A 21,622-nucleotide genomic window follows, 5' to 3' on the forward strand; every position below is an offset into this window, starting at 1 on the left:
AATTAGGTGTAGTTCCCACTATCCTAGGTGCAGTTGATGTTTTCTGTGATAACAACGGTGCCATAGCACAAGCACTGGAGCCCCGATCACACAAGAAATCCAAACATGTACTTAGAAAGTTTCACCTCATCCGGGAGATTCAGGCGAGAGGTGACATTACATTACAGAGAGTTGACACCGAGAACAATGTTGCAGATCCGTTTACCAAGGCACTTGCACATCGCCTACATGATGGTCATACTAGATCTATAGGGATTAGGGCAATGCCTGCTTGGAACTAGTCCAAGTGGGAGACTGTTGGTGTGCCCTAGTTCTTAGGCATTGGTTCATGTATATTGTATTATGCTTTTGATTATTCTTGCATAGATACACTATTTGTGTTACATTAATAAAGGCATTAATCTAGTTCATTTATATCTTGTGCTATAATATGAATAGAGAATCCATTGATTGACAATCGTAAAACCATATCCCAAGTCTATTCTATCATGGGAATGATTAGGACCACAGACTTGTATATTCGATGACTGTATGGTAGTAATTGATACTAGCCATAGCACTTGATAAGTCAGTTGTGAATATGGGTACATGTTGTATACATGTGACTGGATCGATCCGCCCGAGAAAACTACATGGTGGTTGTGTCATTAGTTTTCTTAAGTAGGTCTCTAACTATCTTCAGACCAGATTTCATTATTCAATATGGGATCCGGTTCACTTTGACATACGCCTAATAGGTCTGTAACAGGATGCTAAATACGGGTATGATTGGGTGAACAAGTGAACACGTTGGTATTGATATTGAAGTGATGGAATTACCACTCATGTAATAGTGAGATGATATCACAGGCCACTTGATAAGTGAGATTGATAAGTGTGTGGCCACACCCTGATAAGTAGTTTACTTATCTGTTTCATCAATCTACTTAAGATCAAGAAATATCATAAACATCAGAGAGGATGACAGCCGCCATGCCTCTAGTTTATAATATCGATATCGAATGGTAAAAGAAGTTAAGAGATAACTACAGGGTCTCTGCATCTTTAGACTGCTGAAACTCTGTCTTAGTTAGGGGCAGTAATGGTTTGCTAGAACCCACTTACTGTCTGTGAGCCATAAGCCCACTGCTAGCTAAGGACAGTCCCATAGGATCGTGCACATCGAACATCTGAGTTAGAACTTATAGAACGGTACATTGGAGAGATAAAATTAATTGATTGATTGACAGTAAAATGTCAAGGTAATTAATTGGTGGTTAATTAATTGATTAATTGATACTTTGTATCAAGGTAATTAATTAATGGTCTTAAGTGTTGAGTATTTAATTGATTAATTAGTTTGCACGATGTAATTAGTTAATTTGTAAATTAATGAAATTGCATTCGGTGAATAATTAATTAGATCAATACGTTAATTTATTAATTAGTGTTATTCATTTAATTGGGGTAATTAAATTTAATCTAATCATAATTAATTGCATAGAATAAATATTATTGGTATTTATTTATGTAATTAGATTAGGATTGGATTAGTTTTGTAATTAACCAATTAACCCTATACCAATTAGGTTTAGGAATACACTATATATATAAATTAAAACACTAAAACCCTAATCTAACCTAAGACATATTCGGCCAAAACAATTTTTCTTGGCTAAGCAAAAATAAACTCAAAATCGCCAGCCACCACCTGAAAAGTGGAGGAAGAAATTTGGCTAATTACGAAATCTCTCCAGTTCTTCTTCGTTCTTCGGCTAGCACCAGTTCTGGCTCAATAGCTGTTCGTGCACCTGACTACGGAGATCTTACTACCTTGTGGATTCTTCAGCCGTCTCTAGAAGAGACAGTCCGGGTATGTTTATATCCCTAAACGGATCAAAAGGTTTTATTCAATCAATGGTTAACGGACAAAGATCAAGCTATAAGGGATTAGAAATAAATTTTAAACCGCAATTCCGCTGCGCTACAGTTGATTAACTGGCTTTAATCCCTAACAGCTGCTGCTGCTGCTGGACAAGCTGAAGAAACTGCTGAACCAAAGAAAGGGCGAAGGACTAAGGCTCCAGCTTCCCGCAAAAGAAAAACTGCTGAGACTCCTTCCAAAAATGTTGAGTCTCCAGTAAAAAGACAGAAGTCAGCTGGTAAGTCAGCTGAGAAACGAAGCAGACAAGGTGAGCCTGGAACTGAGGAAACTACTGAGCATCCTCAGAAGAAGCAGAAACCTTCTACACTGACTCCCCTCAACGATACTTACAGACTTTGTTGTACCGGGTGACTGTCACTTCACCCAGTGTCAAGGTACAATAGCTGAGTCCGAAGAACATGAGGTACAACTGGATGATCATTTCATCTCACAAGTTGAGGAAGAACTTGATGGTGATAGTACCAAAGAAGAAGAAGAAGAGGCCAGCGGTCAGGATGACGCTGAGGACTCTGAGGAGACAGCCAGTGAACATGAGACTGAGCAGGCCAATGCTGGGTTTGCTGCTGAAGATGAGCAAGTACTCGATCAACACAGTGTTGATCCAGTCCAAGAACAAGCTGACCAGCCTCATGATGAGCAACACGAATCTTCTCCTTCTCACTCAGGAGATCCTAGTCAAACTGTCACTCCACCTCGTAGAAGAAGAAAGTTGGTTAAGGCCAGTGAGAAGCCTGTCAGTGAAGATTTTTTGCCACCACCAACTCTTCCTGACTTTGTCATCTTAAAGACAACTAAGGACCCCTCTACAGTCAAGCTGACATTTTTCAAACGTCAACAACCCTCTACTGCTTCAGCGTCTTTAGAAAAGCAAGCCTCTGTTTCTTCTCAACAGGAACATGCCGACCAAAATGCTTCCGCCACCTCAACCAGTCAGGTTGAGCCGATTACTGTGAATGCTATTTCTTCAAGCTTGGTGCTGACTACAGACACTTCTGCCGTCAGCACAGACAGTATTCAGATTACCACTTCTCCAACTCAACTCTCTGCCGATCAATCAACTATACCTAAAACTCAAGTGCAGATTGAAAATGCTATTCCAGTCACTGACCAGGTCACTCCTTTCACTCCTCTTCCTTCCGATCACACTGATGTCCCTGAAGGCTCACAAAGCTTTCTGAATGCCACTGAGTCCGGCAAAAAGATCATTGACTCAGTGCAAGCATTGATCAGAGACCTTCAACAGTCCACTCCTCCTGCTGCTGGGTCTTCAACTTTTGAGAATACTCAGTTTTCCCAGGTCACTCAACTTCTCAACGAAGTTAAGGGACTCAAGGACTTGCTGAATGTAATCATTACCTTCCAAGCACAGCAAGCTAAGCAGGATTCAATCGCCAAATTGGCTGAGATCCAGCTGACAACCGTGCAGTACTTGACCTCCTTACAACAACAAATCCAGAACTTGTCAGTTGTGAACCCCGACCATGCCACTTCATCTGAAGTCAAGATGCTCTTTGCTCAGCTTCACACTGAGCAACTCAAGACCAACGAGCAAATGGTTTCTTACAATCAGTGCTCAGTAGAGCAAATTGGTGAGGCTATTCGCTTGCTTAATCTGAATAAGCAAGAGATGGATACTGACGCAATGAAGCAGAATGAGATGCAGTCTATCATCCAACAAACCTTCAACCACATTCGTCATAACAATATTCAACGTCAGTATTACGACACAGCTCTTTTAAAGACCTTTCACCAAATCTTTGTTGGTCTTACTGAAGCACTCATCTGGCAAGGCAAAGCTCAAGCGTTTAGCGTCAATATGCTCAGTACTGCTGACCTCAACATACCCGCAGAGGTATCAACTGATAGAGTTGCAATTTTTGACGGCGTCAATGAAAGCGCTGACAAACTTAAGGAGCTGTCTAAAGAACTGACTCGAGCTGTCTTAACTGATGCTTTCAGACTTCCTCCTCCTGATGCTGACAAAACGGGGGAGAAAGCACAAGCAGCTAGAGCTCAGCATGAGCGAAGTCAGTCTCAACACAAGAAAAAGAAATAGATAGGCTAGCTCAGTATAGACTAAGTCAGATGTTATATGCCTTATCTATAAGTTTTGTTGTGTAACCACTGACTACTATCAATATATAATATCTACATCTTTTATTCATATTCCTGAGTTATGATATATGTTAATATATGTTACTGTGTACTGAGTCATTACGTATCTTCTATTAAATCAATTATGTTTTATACTTATAGATCTTATTGACTGAATCAAATGCTGATAACATGTTTGACATTGACTTATGTGCTTATAAAACATTGTCTGTTAAGAACTCATTGAATAACAAATTACTCAGCGCACTCTATATGATTATACCTTCCGCTTAATACTGAGTAAATAGAATATGTTTAATAAGCTGACCTATATTTGAAAAACTGACCTTAGACTTACTCGAATTAAACCTTTAAATGTTTAGAGTAAAACTAAGTCAGTAGCTCAACCCTTACGGGGGAGTTTGCTAAGTTGAAATAGGTCAACTATCATGGGGGAGCTCAATACTGAGTTCTTCGCCGAATAGTTTTGCCAACATCAAAATGGGGGAGTTTGTTGAAACACCTTTCCACATAATTTTGATTTGACAAAATTGTTTAAGTATAATTGAAATACATATTCTAAACACACTAAGTTTAAATGCTTTGATTTATTATACTAATGTGTTTGTTCAATGTTGAGTTAAAACTGTTTTTAAGACACAAGAATTAAAAGGCCCAAGCCCAATACAAGTGTTAAAGCCCAAGTCAAACAACTCAGTACAACTCGGCCCGCGTTTGTTAAAACGATGTCGCTTTGGACAAAACGCAACTCAGCAAGAGAAGGATCTAGAAGACCTTCAGGAACAACTTCAAGATGAAGCTGCTGAGTAGTCTCGACAAAGCGTACAAGACAGCAGCTGGTTAATGAAAACTTCCAGACAAAGTATTTCTACTTTGGGTAAAGTTCAGACGACACAGTATGCTGTCTAGTTGACTTTACCATAAAAGGAGAGACAGTCTGCTGAGCTGACCGAGGACAGAAGATACACAATTCTGATTGGCCGAGAGCTCTGAGCAAGTCAGGATGACAACGACAGGTAGCCGTTTCCCTCCAACGGTTATTTCGAAATTCGAAATGACCGATGCCCAGACGTCTCTATAAATAGTGCCATCAGAAGCTTCATTCCACACAGAACTTGATCAAGCCATTACGCTGACCAAATTTCTACACAAGTTCTGCAAGCAAAGAAGCAAAGCAAATCTTACACTACAATTCTTAGATCTGTGTAAAAGTCTAGAGTGATTATTTCAATCGTCTAAAGTGTCTTAGCAAATCTTTGTATAGGACAAAACACTTATCATTTCTAGAAGATAGAAAGGAGAGGCTGAGTACTCGGTTATAGTACTCAGCGAGAGATTAGGACTGAGTAGAGGTATAGAGGAAGGTACTCTTGTTATACTCAGTTGCTAAGATTGTAAAAGGTTTGAGGCTCTACCTTTAAAGAGCTCAGTAGAGAATTTGAAATCTCGAAACGTGTTCCGGGGACAGGACGTAGGCTTAGAAGAAGCCGAACCTGGATAAATCTGCTGAGTAAAGTATTTCTTACCTTTAACTCCTTATTTATATTGCTTGCTTAAAATAACCAAAAACTGACCAAGTAAAGAGGTCAAGTTGAGTTGTGCGCGTTAAACGTCTGAGCTCATGAATAGACTCTAAGTGCTATCTCCTGACTCAAGCTAAGAAACTGACCTAGTCACCAGTTGACTAAGCCAGTATCTTGCTGTTTACTCAGCGCCGCTGTTAAAACCTTTTTCCTTAGAAAAAGAAGTCTGCCCTAATTGCGAAAAAGTTTAAATAGTTCCTAACCCCCCTTTGGAACTATACTTGCAACCTTACAAGGGACCAACAATTTTTGGAGGGAAGATTCCCTCCATAACTGACCTACAAAATAATTGTTTCTTCTACGCATTTATTTGTAGGAGTTAAATAATAATAATACATATATACTTTATGTATTTATTTTTTTCTCCTTATTTTAGAAAACGTTTTCTCTTTTAATTTAAAAAAATTAGTGATGATAAAATTACACATAATAATTATTCATACAGGGCCGGTCCTGGGTTTAGACCAGGAGTGCCCTGACCTAGGATCCAAGGCTTTAGGGGGCTCAATTTTTTTATTAACTGTCTAGTGTATATATAAGGTGTAAAACACAATGTATATCAAAGTTAATTAAGTGTCCTAATGGTAAAACATATTTATACAAATTAAAATCCCTTTTCAATCATTTTTTTCTTAAAAAAATATATTTAAGAATTAAACTCGTATTTTGCCTTTGTGATATCCAAGATTTTGTTATATTATTTGGTAACATTTTCCCGTTGAAATATTTCTACAAGTGAAATTTAATTCATTTTGGGCGGAAAATTAAATTGATTTGTTAATTTTTTTTGCCACATGACACAATATTTGACACGTGATATATATACGTAACAATTGATTTAATTTTTTACCATATAGATTTAATATCTAGCTAAATAAGAAATTAATTTTTTTTTCTTATTTAACCACGTATTAAATCTAGGTAAAGGCTATATAGAAGAATAAAATAAAAAAATTTAATGAATCGGTTAGTTTTTTTTATCCAAAATAAGTTAAATGTTCCTTATGGAAATACTCCAAAACGTAAATGTTATCAAATAATATCGTATTACCCAAATGATAAAATTTTGGATACCACATGGGTCAAATAGAGGTTTAATCCACAATTTTAAAAAATTGTGATTTTTTATAATCAATTGTATTTAGTGAACATAATAATACGTACTGTATAATTATTAATGAAATACTTTTTTATTTATTATGTATTGAAATATATTTTAAATTTTTTTTTACGTCAAATATTTTTTATTAAGGGGCCTTTATTTATTATTTCGTCTAGGGCCCATAAATTATCAGGACCGGCCATGTATTTATAGCAGTATTATTAATTTTTTTTAGATTTATTGTTATTATTGATATTGTTTTTGTTGCTTTTTATTATTAAATTTTAAATTAATTTTTATTCATATCATTGTATAAATTACTTTTTAATTTTCAAATTTAATCAATTTAAGCAAATAAAATGAACCTAAAGTAATAAAAATGAAACTTTTTTAATTTTTAAATTGTATCAAATAAAAAATAGTTATTATAAAATGAGATAATAAAATTAAACTTATCTTCTTATCCTTAACTATCCATATGATTTATATATTAAAAATATATTAAACATTTACAAAGATGGGAACCAAACTCATACCCTCGTTAGTTAGAGGACAAGACAATACTATTCTACTACTTTGAATTTATTTGTTATACTTAAAAATAAACAATTTATTTACAAATAACTTTTTTTGGTTCCCTTCCGGTCCTGGGCCATAGGCCCGCGTACCCCAGACCTAGGTCCAGGGCCGGCCCTGGGTGCATTATGTGTTACCAACCCCAGGTTTCTTTCTTGTATAGCTTAAGTCATCTACATACTTAATTGCATAGTCTTTAATTGTCACAAGCATATAGATTTCTTAGGCATAGCCCAATCTTGAATTACACCAAATGAATAAGTTGTAGGAGGGGATGCAAAGGAAGACATGGCAGGAGCACACGTGCGAGTATACACAAGTGGTATTGTGTCGGACGAGACCAGTCTTTGGGGCTCGAAGTTTCAGGCGGAAAGAACACCTGTCAATAGGGAAGACGCTAGAAAAATAAATAAAAAAGCGAATCTTAAAAATGAGATATGGGCAAGTAATATGTCTTACACGTGGGATGTGAGAGTTAGTGCACGTAATGTATGATGTCACTGAAAGACAGCTTGGCTTGGCTTCACTAACATTTGTGTCTCTTTTTGTAATCAATCAAATCTCAGTTACGACTTCTTTGACTTTTTCTTTTTTCTTTTATTTATTTCTAAAAAGCCCCTCAATTCTTTCTCTATTTCACAAATTTAAATTGTTCCTATACAATATGATATATGATGCCTTAATCATTTGTATTATTTTCCAGTTCATACTAGATAAATAATTTTTTTTAGGTTAAAAAAATGAGTAGGTTTATAATTATTAATTTGATATCTCATCACATAAATATATATGTTATGTTTATTATTTATATATATTAATCATAATGGATAAGTTTTCAGAAATAATAGTAATAATTAGTATATTTCTTTTTAGAGAAAAAAAAGTACTTTATTAAAATTAAACACCAACATTTTTATATTAAATATTATTTAAAACCTAGGAACACATAAGGAAATTAAAAGATTAGCATAGGAACAAAAAATGATCAGCTAACTCATGAGCAATTCCGTTCGCTAATCGAGGAACAAACATCACTTAATAAGTCGGATGATTTTGAAAAAGTTTCTTGATGTCTTAAACTATTCCACCATACTCCTTAAGATCCTTGTGACTCAAGCACAAACTATTCCCAGTTCTTTTGCATCTTCAAAATCAATATTGTTGTAGCTTAAAGGAAAACGTTAAAGCAATACCATCTCGTAACACCAACACTTCAGCCGGCTTGGTCAATATCAAGCCATTCGAGACCAAGCTATAACAAATATCACAATTGCATTTCACCCATCCTTCTAATAGGTTTCTTTAGAAATTATGTCTTTACTTACTATTCTGATCCTCAATCAGTCCAGATTTAATATTGCTCTTTTGCCCTTGCCGCCAATCATGTGTAAACTGCATTGAACTTCTTACGCCATCGATGGGATTCCGGCTCGACTTCGGAAAAATCCGAGCATTCCTTTGTTTACAAATCGATTAGAGAATCATTGTTAAAACATATATAGATTTTGGATTTGCCGATTCACATAGATCACAAGCCAATCTTCGATGTGCTCTCATTCTGCTACATGAGCTGGTAACTGAACTGATGCCAAACATTGCTTTGTGTACGAACATCTCGCAAAGAGATGTTAGTCATGTTCAAAATCGTTCTTACAAAGAAGGCACCTAATTGGAACACTAACATGATTCCCAATGAGGCGAATTCGACTAGGCAGCGTCTTAGTAGCAAATCTCCAAAGGAAAAACTTTAGTTTAGGGGGAAGGCCTAAGCTTCATAGATTTATCCATCCTTTTCGGCTTTGCACCATGCTATAAGACGACTCAATAATCAGATACCTAACTTTTGATGAGTACAACTCGTCCTTTGAAAAATTCCAAATAAGATAGTCATCCCTATCCGATAAAAGTACCACCATATTGCAAATGATATTCGCCTCCGAATGGTTGAACTAACTATCGACTTTGCCCCGATCCCATAATCTTGTACTAAGGATAAAAAGGAAACTCATAGTATCATTACAATTTTCCTCAGTACTACGTGATGTAACCATCTGAATATCATCATTACCAAGTCATGAATCCTTCCAAATAGATACCTTATCCACCATCCCAATATTCCACTATAAACCTTGGTTCAATATCTCAATAGAACTCCACATATTCCTCCAAACCATACTAGGATTATTGTCTAATTTAGAAGAAAGTAAAGACTCATTCTGATAGTATTTAGCTTTGAAGAAATGACTCACCAAGATGTGTGGATTGGTAATAAACTACCATCCCTGTTTACCTAATAATGAAAGATTAAAATCCCGAAGATCTCGAAACCCGAACCCCCATTTATCTTTATTGGTACACAACTCACCCAATCAAACCAATGGATATTCCTCTTTCCATCTCTCTTCGTACCCCACCAAAAAAAGTCATCATCTTTTGTAGATCATCGCACAATGATTTAGGAAGAAGAAAAATGCTAATACAAAAAGTAGGCAGAGTCCGAGCCATCGATTTAAGTAGAACATCTTTCCATGATGTCAAGAGAAAATGAAAACTCCAACTAATAAAATGCTTGCTGAGCATGTCTTTTAGAAAATTGAAGATCGCATATTCAGATCTACCAATAAAGGATGGTAGACCTAGATATCTCCCGATAGCAAGAGGTGAAGCAACAACCAAAATTTGTTATCATTGGGAAAAATGCAATATTTATGCTACTAAAAAATAAATGAAGAAACAAGACAGAGAGCAGGAATTTTCACATGCACCTTAATGAGCAAGTGAATTTGCTCATTCACCGTTATATATAGGTTTATTAAATCTAAACCTCAGGATGATTTGAATCTCCACTTTAAGATTCTAATAAACCTAGATCTAACGGTGAATGAACAAATTCTACATGCTCATTAAGGTGCATGTGATCAAGACTGGACAGAGAATCAGTAGTTGAAGAAATTAAATGATCAAATTAATGACGATTTTTTACAAATTGGAGCTACCTTTATATAGGCAGTGGAAAGTAAAGAAAAACTAATAAAAAATAAAACTTCTATAATATAAACTTAATCTACCCAAAGCTGCTTCTGAACAAACAGCTTCTTCACACAGACTGCTTATTGCGAACAATTTACAACATTGTTTGGTTCAACCAATTAAATCACAAAAGCTTCTTATTTTCGTATTATTTTAATGATATTAGAGCTAGTGGATCTTTCACTCAAGTGCTGAAGCAGGTACAATGTCATCTTGCATTTTTAAGACTATCAATGGAGGAAAAGGAGGAGAAATGATATGAATAAAATATTGAGACGAGGGTTCCATCTCCTTTCTGTCTTGGTTGACTTTCATTTTAATGCACCAATCGCATCCATGATTCTCCTTTGATTTTCTTCATTTTCTGAAAAGAATGACTAAAAATAGGCACCGTCAAACTATTTTGGGGAGTAACCTGTAAAACAGATAGAAAAAGAAGGTAAACCTGCCTTGAACAACATCTGATTGTCTCAGAACAACAGTGAAATGACTAATATAGACTAATATAATTTCCTCTCATCAAGTCAAGTGGCCCAGTCAAAAAGGATCTTAAAAGTCACGCACGTCCTGAACCACATCCCACGTCGAGATTAGTAGAATTGTAGGTGCCATGTGGGAAAATCGTTATTGACCTCCTATTACGAGACTATCACATGGTCATCTGCTCATATTTAGAGTGCACAACCTAGATCTCCTATTAATACAAGGTACATAGTACTAAAAAATTATTCTCTTCATTTTACTTGCTCACCTAAGTTTGCATATTCCTTAGTATTATTCTCATCACCTAAGTCTGCATACTCCTTGGTTTTTGGTCCGTCTTTGACCACTTTATTATCTTATTTTAGGCACTCATTGAACCCAACAAGCTCAATTCAAAATCTCTCACATCAATTATATTTAAATTATAAAGTAAGCAAATAATTTCAATAAAAAATTTCGGTTAAAACTAAACAAAACGAATTTGAAAATTGAAGTAACTAAAAAATATGAACCAAATCGATTTATGTATCTATTTGGTCTGGTTTGGTTTTTGGTTTCCAGTTCATTTTCGTTTACCTTTATTTGAGTATTCAAATCTTGGCAAGTTCATTTGTTAATGACATTGTCGGCTTCGGGGGGAGCCAACTTAGGCTTCCACCTAGGACCTCGTATTTAGAAGGGCGTCCAATATGAAACTTGTTTGAATTACAATATAATAATTATTCAAATCTGAATTGTTAAAATATATCTCTATACATAAGAATGTAGTATGCTAAAATGGAATAAAAAATCGACAAGAATAGTACATACTACATTTTTTTCAATCAACGCATCTCAACAACAATAGCATAAGAGGAGACCTCCAAAATTTATTTCACAACTTCTCTTTTTAATAATAAGGGTAAATTACAAAAAAAAAAAAAACTTAAGGTTTGACCAATTTACAAATACAGACTCGTGGGTTAAAAACTTGTAAACATCAATATGTGGTTTATGCAATTTACAGTTAAAAGATTTGCAAAACCAATTTTCGATAAAAAAATACTTGCAATTTAATTGATGTGCAAAGTCAGACATTATATATGAATTAATTACAGTCAAACTTTGTAATTGCACTGAATCGTTCCTATTTGGGGTAAATTACAAAAATATTTTTTGACGGAATGCCTGAATATGCAAACTGACAAATCACAACCCCTTGTTTGCAAATTTTAAAACTACATAACTATGTTTGCAAAAAGGTCAAACCACAAGATTTTCTTGTACTTTACCTTAACAATAATATAGCTGCTAATTACTCCGTTCTTAGAAAATTGTTTTAAAATATTGATTTTGTTGGATAAAATTATATAATTAATTTAAATACCAACAAACACCTCCTTAATGAATAGTCGTGTTCGTTCGTGAACAGTTGTGTTTGTTCATAAACAGTCGTGTCTGTCCATAAACAGTCGTGTCATTTTGAGTTCTATTTCAGAGACTTTGAAATAATTACTCTCCGATAAATTTATGCTCTCTGTACATTGTTGTTTTCCTGCTTTGGTGATAATAAATTTACACTGGGTAAGAGTTCGCTTGCGTAATCTGTTGTATCATAGTAGACAATCGTCAATAGCGACGAAATCTGTTTTAAGGAGACTACTAATACAAACCTCAGATTTATTTAACTCTGTTCTTTAATTTCTAATTTTATTATTGATATATTTTTGTGTGTTCGTTTTGGTTTAATCACATCAAACATATTTTTATTTGGTTCTTAATTCAGTCAAGAATTAATCAAATTTTATATTTATTAAATTTAATTTTGTAAAAGAAAAATATGAAAGCTAACCTAGGTCCTTTAAAATACTAGAAGCACCCTGGTTAATAGAGTTTTAGCATATACCAAGACAAATCTATTATTGTACATGTTTCAAACACAATATAAGAGTTTTTTTGGATAATTTGATTTTTTAATAAATATGTGTAAAGTGACATCTATAAGAAAACGTTTTTACAAGGTCTAAATCAAATTGGCTATAAAACAAATTCAGGTTATAAGACCAGGTAGAAGAAATATTAGCAATAATATTAATGTATTTACAATCTCAAAAATAAAAGAATCTCTACCTCTCCAAAGCCAAAGTTAATAAACTGAAGTAAAAAAAAAGGCACTCCTTAAATTAGCTAAGAAGGATTTGCCAACAGATTTCATGCACAATTCTCCTCTTCCCCTAACTAGCAAAATCTATACTAATTAATAGCTGTCCAAACAAAATAATTATTATTATAAGAACATTAATTTTTTTTGCACTTGTAATCAGTAATCAGTGACAAATATTGGATTGGTCAGATAAGAGCTAATTTTATACTTGTGTGCGTAATTTTTTTTTTTTTTTTTCTAAATCAAACTCTAAGCTTTATTATTATATCTAACACAATCCTAGACTTTAAACGCATACAAATCTTACCATGTGTTAAAATTTAATCAACAAATGAGGTTGTTAAGATTCGAACCCTCATCTATTTGGTGGAAAAGGATTTGATAAATTGAACTAAAAGTTTAAGTTAATAGTTAAGACACATGAATCACTTTTATTATTATCTCTAACAGTCTAGACTAATTTTTTCGTATCACTATAAAATTCTGAAAATTAAGTTAGATTTATTGCATATCATATATAAATAAAGTTGGATTTTGTAATTAAATACAAACTAAATGAGCTAATTAGTCACCCAAACCTTAATTCGTTGAAAACACAGAGTCAAAACCATTCAAAGTATGGGTGGTTCCGGCGTGCGGAGAATCTGGCCCCTCCAGGCCCACCCTGTTTAGTTGTTGTACTATTATTTAGCAGTGTTTGACATTGTTGATTGTTCATTCTTTTAATTTAATGTTAAGTATGAATGAAATGAAGTAATAAAAGTATTATGGAAAAACAAATAAATAATAAAAAATTCCAAATTGCAATTATAAAAAGAAGAAAGGGTTGACATGCGATATTCAAATAGTATAAGCATGAAAATGTGAAAACTAGGAAGGAAGTTTGAGGTTGAAAGAAAGAAAGAAAACATCAAACAGAACAGAAGAGTTGACAAGGTTTAGGTAGAAACACAGAGTCTGAATGATGAATGATGAATGATGAATGTTGGTTTCTTCAAAATCAAAATTAAAGAATCAGCTTTTATATAAAGTTTGTTCCATTATCTCTCACTCACACACTCAACAGTAATTTAGTTATTGTGGAAATTGTGAAATCTCTGAAACAAAGTTTGACTTATCTGACTTTCAACCTAAACTTTAGGAGCGAGACAACCTAAATAAATTAATTAAATAAACTAACATATAATTTACATACTAATAAGGTTAAAGATATAATTAATATTACTATGTCCCACTACATCCTAATTAGATACTGGTGTTAGAATAAATTACTTGTGTTAGTGTTACAATTAATCTTAATTTCTTATACTATATACAAGATTATGACTATTAATGAGAATATTTAGTTCAAAACAATTTCTTTCCCATGCTATATCATTGCGCTAGTAACTAAAATGTGATGCAAACCTGGTTTGTTTTGATTAATAGCGGATTCAGAAATTTTCGAGAGTGCGAGCAATATTCGTAAAAAAAAATACGAACATGAGAAAAGAGAAGTTGATGAGAGATTTTTTTTTCTAAAAGGAGATGATGAGGGATATGGGCATGCAAGCCGCATGCCAATGCAGCCCAGCAGAGCCTTTTCGAGCCCATCCAAAGGTCATGCCCAACATGAATCTGGCCACTTAACCATAGGCACTAGGAACAATGGACCAGATGCCCAACTTCTATAAATAGTAGGACTTCATTAATGTTACTCTCTTTCTCTCATTGGTCATTAATCTTTGTCATCTCTTCTTGGTACTAACTTGACCGTTAGAGTGTTCTTAGGGTCCAATTTGGGTGCAGGAGGAGAACGATGATCAGAAATCTCATATCTCCATTATTTTGTTCGGTGAGCGTGGAGTAGCACACGAATCCTTTCTCATTTTTTAAAGCTCATCCCTCCCAACAACTACTTTCCCAGACAAAGCAATGGTCGACTCACAGATGACTCCGACTCCAATCAAAGAAATGGCGAATCCCTTGATTCCCAATACCAACTCTCCTTCAACTGATGTTCAGTAGAGCCCAACAATACAGCCGCAAAATTTGGGCCCTCCTACGAAGAACCCACTGAGCCCTCTAGGCACCTCACCAGCATGATGAAGAGCTTCCAAACCACCCAGTCCATTCAAACCACAACACTGATGACAATTATTGATGAGCAGCAAATCCTCAGGACGCAATTGAAAAATCTAGGAGTTTTTTAGGACCCAATTGTCCGTACAACAACAACCCTCCATATTAGCCCAACCAATACTACCCGCCAATGCTCCAACGCTAGTCACAAATACAATTATAGTGGTAGTGCATCATGTCTATACCCTTTAGTAGTAGTGCAACCAACTCTCCCCTCAGTGGTGGTCCCAACCACATGGTCTGTTGTGCCCCTAGACATTGATTAGATGCTTAAATCTAAGTTCTAGAGGTTTCTAGAGAAAAGGGCTCTCAATGGAGTAATGGTTGGCAACATCATCTTTAGTAAGACCCTACTGATCCACAAAATTATAGAAATTTGGTGTCCTAAAGATTGAAAGACTTCTAAGTTGATCTACTATTCGGGCACTAAGGACCCCAATGACCACATCACATCATTCATGAGAACTATCAACCTCTACTCCAAATACGAAGATATAATGTGCAAAGACTTTCCCACAACCTGGTCCGGGAGTGTACAAAAGTGGTATAGGGGGCTGTCGCTCGAATAAATAAAATATTTTGACCTCTTAAAGAACTTGTTCATGGGCCATTTTGCGGTCATTGCAAAGGTAAGGAGGATCAACTCCGACCTAAACAACCTTTCACAAAGACCTATTTAGCCCCTCTGAAACTACATGGCATGTTTTCATCATCTCGCCTCCCATATTAAGTGCCCAAACCTAGATGTGTCTTATGGCGCGTTGGTGAAGGGGTAGCCTACAAGCCTCTAAGGCAAAAGTGTTACGAAAATCTTCCCATCTCTTTCGAGGAATTGATGGCCATAGAAAAAACCTTTAAGCAGTACGACGATGACAACGATAGACCATCAGACTATGAAGACATAGAGAAAGACAAGCAAAGAAGAAGCTCAAAAGGAAGAAAAGGCGAGAGGAAGAGTGTGCAAGTACCAGAGAAATAGCAAAATGCAGGGCACTCAACATGACATGAGGTTTATTACTTAGATAGGGCATTGCAAGAACCACCCTCAAGTATCTACAACCAAGTAACTCAGCTTCAACGAAAAAGCCACCCAAGCCCTAGACTGACAAGGAGCAGTAATGCAAGTACCATAAGTCCTCCGAGCACTCTACTGAGATCTGTAATTAGTTGCAAAAATAAATTGACAAGCTCTTCCAACAGAGAGCTCCGCCAAAAGTTGTCTAACAACCAAACAATTACTAAAGGCAGTGATATCCACCATGGAACCATCGTATGTACCATACTCATCCACAGTTCAAGAGGCAGTATGGTTAGATAGATTCATGAATCATATGATTGTAAATACCTCACATACTCTTGTAGTGGTAAATAGTGATAGTCATTCTGCTATTTCTTTTGCTAAAGATCAAAGACTTCATATTAAATAAATAAATATAAAGATTAAGTATCATTTTGTTTGAGATTTAATTGCACGTAAAGAAGTTAGTATGGAGTATGTATCCACTCATAATATGAGAGAAATGTCACGAGAAATGTTTATGTAAAACATGTTAAATCTTAAGGTTTATGTTGAATCTAAATATACTTTTGTTTCATGTATTTTTGAACATAGTTATCCCATAAAGTTTTTATTTTTTTTCCAATACATGAGTGAGAATGTTATTTGTTGATATAATATTATGCATGTTAGATAGAGAAGTAATTAACTCACTCGAGTGTTTACCCTTATTTTCTCACATGGTGACAACGATAAGGGTGAGACTCTTTTTGAACAAATCGAGAGCTTGTTCTTGCTAAACTATGAAAAAAAAATGTTTTAAAAACCGAACCGGATTGATAAAGGGGTAAGGGGTCAATAGGTTCAACCGATTAACTCGGATTGGTCTTGGAATGATTCTTTATAAGGGCTATGAGTGTTTCGTCTTGGAATGGACCAATTAGATAAGTGAGTCTGATTATGATAAAAGGAATATAGTAGGAGAGAAAGATTTCTGTGTGTTGACATCTTAGAAATTCTATGTTTCATTGTCAGGACAATTATGCACATGTGTATAATTGAAAAAATAGAAAACTTTAGAGATCAAATAAATTACAATGGGTGTGATATAGAATCTAGAATAAATCTTGCAACCTGTTTCGATACGTGTTCAATCTAAAGGCTATACATATCCAATGAGTATATAGTATTAGAGTTGGCACATGCCCATCGAGAGGTTATATATCTCCACTGAGTGTATAACACTAAAACTTTTTATTACATGATGATTGCACAAACTATTTTTTAGTATGATTGAGACGAGGTAAAAGCTTTGAGCAAGTGAGAGATATATAAAATATTAATGTTGAATATTATCCACTTATAACTTGGATCGGCTCGATCCATGGTTAGGTGGGTAATTAGGATTTGTCATGCTATAATTAGTTAGTTGTGACGCACTTATCCTAACCGACATACACCGAGAAAACCCTAACTAAGATAAAAGAGTTGCCTCCTTTTTCTCCTATAGTTTGCGCCTTTTAGTTTGTGGACATATCACTTCTTCTCCTGAATAACTTCAACATAGAAGTTGTCTAATTAATAATACGAGATCGCGGTTCGTTTCTTTCGCTGCATCAATCCAATGGAGATCTGTGCTTCAAGAGGTAACCCAATTAATCGGATATTTATATTCGGATTGTACGTGTATAATTCATTCCGTTATATATTTATATAATATTTTTTTGTCACATATTGTATGGAATATTATATATATATATAAATTTACTACTGATTACAAGTGATAAGTAACTGCATATCCTCCAAATTTGTAAAAATAAAAATAAAAATAAAAATTTGTAATTATTTTAAACTACTTTACCTCTATTTTTTAAACCAAGTCATAAGTGATAACTAGAATCCAAGTAGATGTATTTTACAATCTAACAACAATGATATTAGAAAAAAGCAATATAGTAATGAAAATAAAATGAAAAAATGATATATATATTTCCATTTTACATTTTGTGATTAGATTAAAATATAATGAAATATCCCTTGTTTTACTCTACTATAACTTAAGATGATAGTAAAATGGATGCAGGTTGCAAATTTTTTCTTGCTTAGTTTGCCTACCTTTGAGAAATTGATTAACAAAGGAAGTGTGTGAATCTTTCTTGTCTAATAGTCAACGGAGATGATGACACTTTTCTATTTTTAATCTTTATAAAAAATGCTTAATTAATTAATCATTTGTTTATTATAATTATAATTATAATAATTATTATAAAAATGTAAACACTCTATAATAAGATTCCATGGGAGTTGAGGGAAACGACAGAGGATAATTATTAATTTTTTTATAGCAGAGAAACTTCATTTTAAATTTATAAAATAACTTCATGCATTTTTTTATTCTCTTTTGTTTTTCATTAAAAAATTTCTATTGGATCTGAAAATAAATGAATATATTTGTACAATCTTTTTACAAGTAAGATATGGATTCATTTGTGTCCATATTTGATATTTCTTTCTTTCAGAATTTATTATAATTTATTTGCATTCAACTATATGTCTATATCTAGTTCAAATGGAAATTAATACTTGTACAAGACTTTATTAATTAATATGCCATTCAAAATAATAATAATAATAAACAATAGTTTTAACTATTTCAGGAAGTAGGCTGCAATAACATATATAAAGAATAATAAGAAACAAATTGCATACAAAATATTATATTCTTAATTCTTGTATTTATTATTGGTTTTAAATAACAACTTGATCATGGTCATAGCCATCATGATGATTTTTTTTATTATTCTTATTTCTATGAAAATGACGGTTTTATATTTGGTTATTTACCAAAGCTAAAATTGTACCCTTATAGTAAACCAAAAAAAAAAAATTTGTACCCTTATCTGGGTCATTGGTAGGTGAAAAAATATTTCAGTTTAATTATTAATTAAAGGCAAAATACATTTCTGAATCTTAATATGTCATACGAAAATTTGTTGAGTATATTAGATAGAGATAAGACAAGTTCAATAATTTGTTGTAATTATCTATTTGTCTTGAGCAATAAAACTATGTATAGCTTTATTTTTATTTTTTGAGAAAAATATTGATGGAAAAGAGCAAACCATGGAAAAGTTCAAGGAAAATATTGATGGCTGCTCCCAGATCATAACATGGCTAAATAATACATGATGATGTAATTCTATTTTGTTGCTAGATGTCAAAAAAAAAAAAAAAATGATAGTTAAGTTATAACACTACGCCAAAACCCCTTTCAGACGACGGTTAAAAACCGTCGTCCCGCGAGATATAAATCTGTCACAGGACTCGCTGCCATCTGTTGCACATTCAGACGACGGTTAGGTTCTGTCATTTGAAGATACTATACATGACATCAGCCTAGTTGCGTACTGTCATATGAATCTTGTTACGATACATCTTTTTTATTATTAACGTCACCTTTAATGTCATCACATGACATACTAATAATTAAAAATATCAAGTAGCTATATGGGAAATTGGCATATTGGTATTCGCGGTGACAGTTTTTATAACTATTTCTGTTGTAGTAACTTGTATCAGATGGCATAGGTCTTAATCAATCATGTCAATACATTTATTTTAGATGATAGATTCTTTTATTTTAATGTCTTTTTATTGTTGTTTAGATGATATTTTTTTAAACGTAAATGTCACTCTTTGCCTTCTTCTTCGAATGAATCTGGTAATGAACAATAATCAAATGAACAAGAACTTCTGTATATCAATGATTTTAAATTTATTGGAAACTAATGCTCATAATCTGTTTACATTTGAACTAGACAAATTTCTGAATGTAATAAGGTAAAAACAATAAGCAATGTACATCTCCAAATCTGTCAATATGTCAATCTTTCAAGAGGCGTGGTGGTGTTGATTGGAAGCCAAATCTAACTTGATCTGCATGCATATCTAAGTCATCATTGCATAGAATCCCCAAAGTCTTGATATCTGCAAAACCAATCGATGCTCATTAATTATGTACCGTATACAGATAGACCTAATTAATCTCGTTTTACCCTTTCTCCCTTCTGAGACCCTTCACTTACCCACCCACATTATAAATATGAAGCGTTTAACAATTCTCAAGAGTCCACAACCCAACACTATACTTACTCTAGTTATATCGAGCATGGATAGACGTATAAGGAACCTCTATCGTTGTGTTGAGTTGCAGATTTCCCTACTCCGGTCTGAGGCACCCAGGTGGCTTGTCAATATATATGCAGGCCCTGACCGTCGGTAATGGACTGCCGTGATGAAGGGCCCTCCAAACACCCCTTATGAAGGAGGTGTATTCATAGTCCACATGGACTTCCCTGTCGATTTCCCCTCCACACCTCTAGTTGTAAGAACATGCATGAACTTATTAACACACAGAAATCAGTTCATTTATATGCAAATACACTCATGACATTACTATTGTTCGCAGGTCATATTCAGGACCAAAATTTATCATCCTAATATCGGTCCCTTGGGGCATGTATCTATGCCCCAACTACTTGATCGCCCTTCCCATAGTATTGTCACGGTAAGATGATGCTATAAATCTATGCATTTGGGGTCTAGTTTATCTATGCATGTTTGGGTTTAGTTTATCTATTCATGTTTGGGGTCTAATTTAATTTATCTATGTATTTTATAGCTGCTGTGGAATATTTATGGACTGCTGATAGAGCCCTTCAATGAGGGGCCATTTCCTGGCCGAGAGCGAATTGCTGAACGATACATCAGCAACAGGGCAGGTTATGTAGCAACTGCCAGGAGATGGACTGAAGAGCATACAGGGGAATGATGATGTGCAAATAGCAAGCAAGGGGGGCATTATGATGTGACGTGAGAATAACGTACAAGGGAGGGCGTGATGTGCGAATAGCAAGGAGATTTGGATGCTGGACAACTATTGAGTTGGATGGTGTGGACTACTGGATGGGAATAGAGCCAATCTTGAAGAACATAATGATTACTGATTACAAATCTACTTGGTAATCAATCCGAACTTCAATGTTGGCTCCATGCCCCTCCAATATTCGACGCCATTTAACTCTAATGGTTCTCCATCATCCAGATATCCTTGGTTACCATCTGCACATTATAAGCATGCAAGGGGGGCGTGATATGCGAATAGAAAGGAGATTTGGATGCCAAAGAAACACTGAGCTCGATGGTGTGGACTACTGGATGGGCATAGAGCCATTCTTGAAGAACAGAATGATTACTGATTACAAATCTACTTGGTAATCAATATGATCTTCAATGTTGGCTCCATGCCCCTCCAGTATTCCACTCCATCCATCCAGCTCCAGTATTTTTTTAGCATCCAAATCTCCTTTTGTTGTTATTCACGCATCACGCCCCCCTTGTATGCTATTCGCACGTCACATCATAATGCCCCCCTTGCACGCTATCCTTTTTTTTTATAGGCAATACAAAGTAGACAACTTATTCAAGTAGACATGTATATTCAAGTGACACATAGCATGATATAACAAGTAGTCAACTTATTCGTTTA

This window comes from Euphorbia lathyris, chromosome 3, assembly GCF_963576675.1.
Source record: "Euphorbia lathyris chromosome 3, ddEupLath1.1, whole genome shotgun sequence".
Classification (NCBI taxonomy): Eukaryota; Viridiplantae; Streptophyta; class Magnoliopsida; order Malpighiales; family Euphorbiaceae; genus Euphorbia; species Euphorbia lathyris.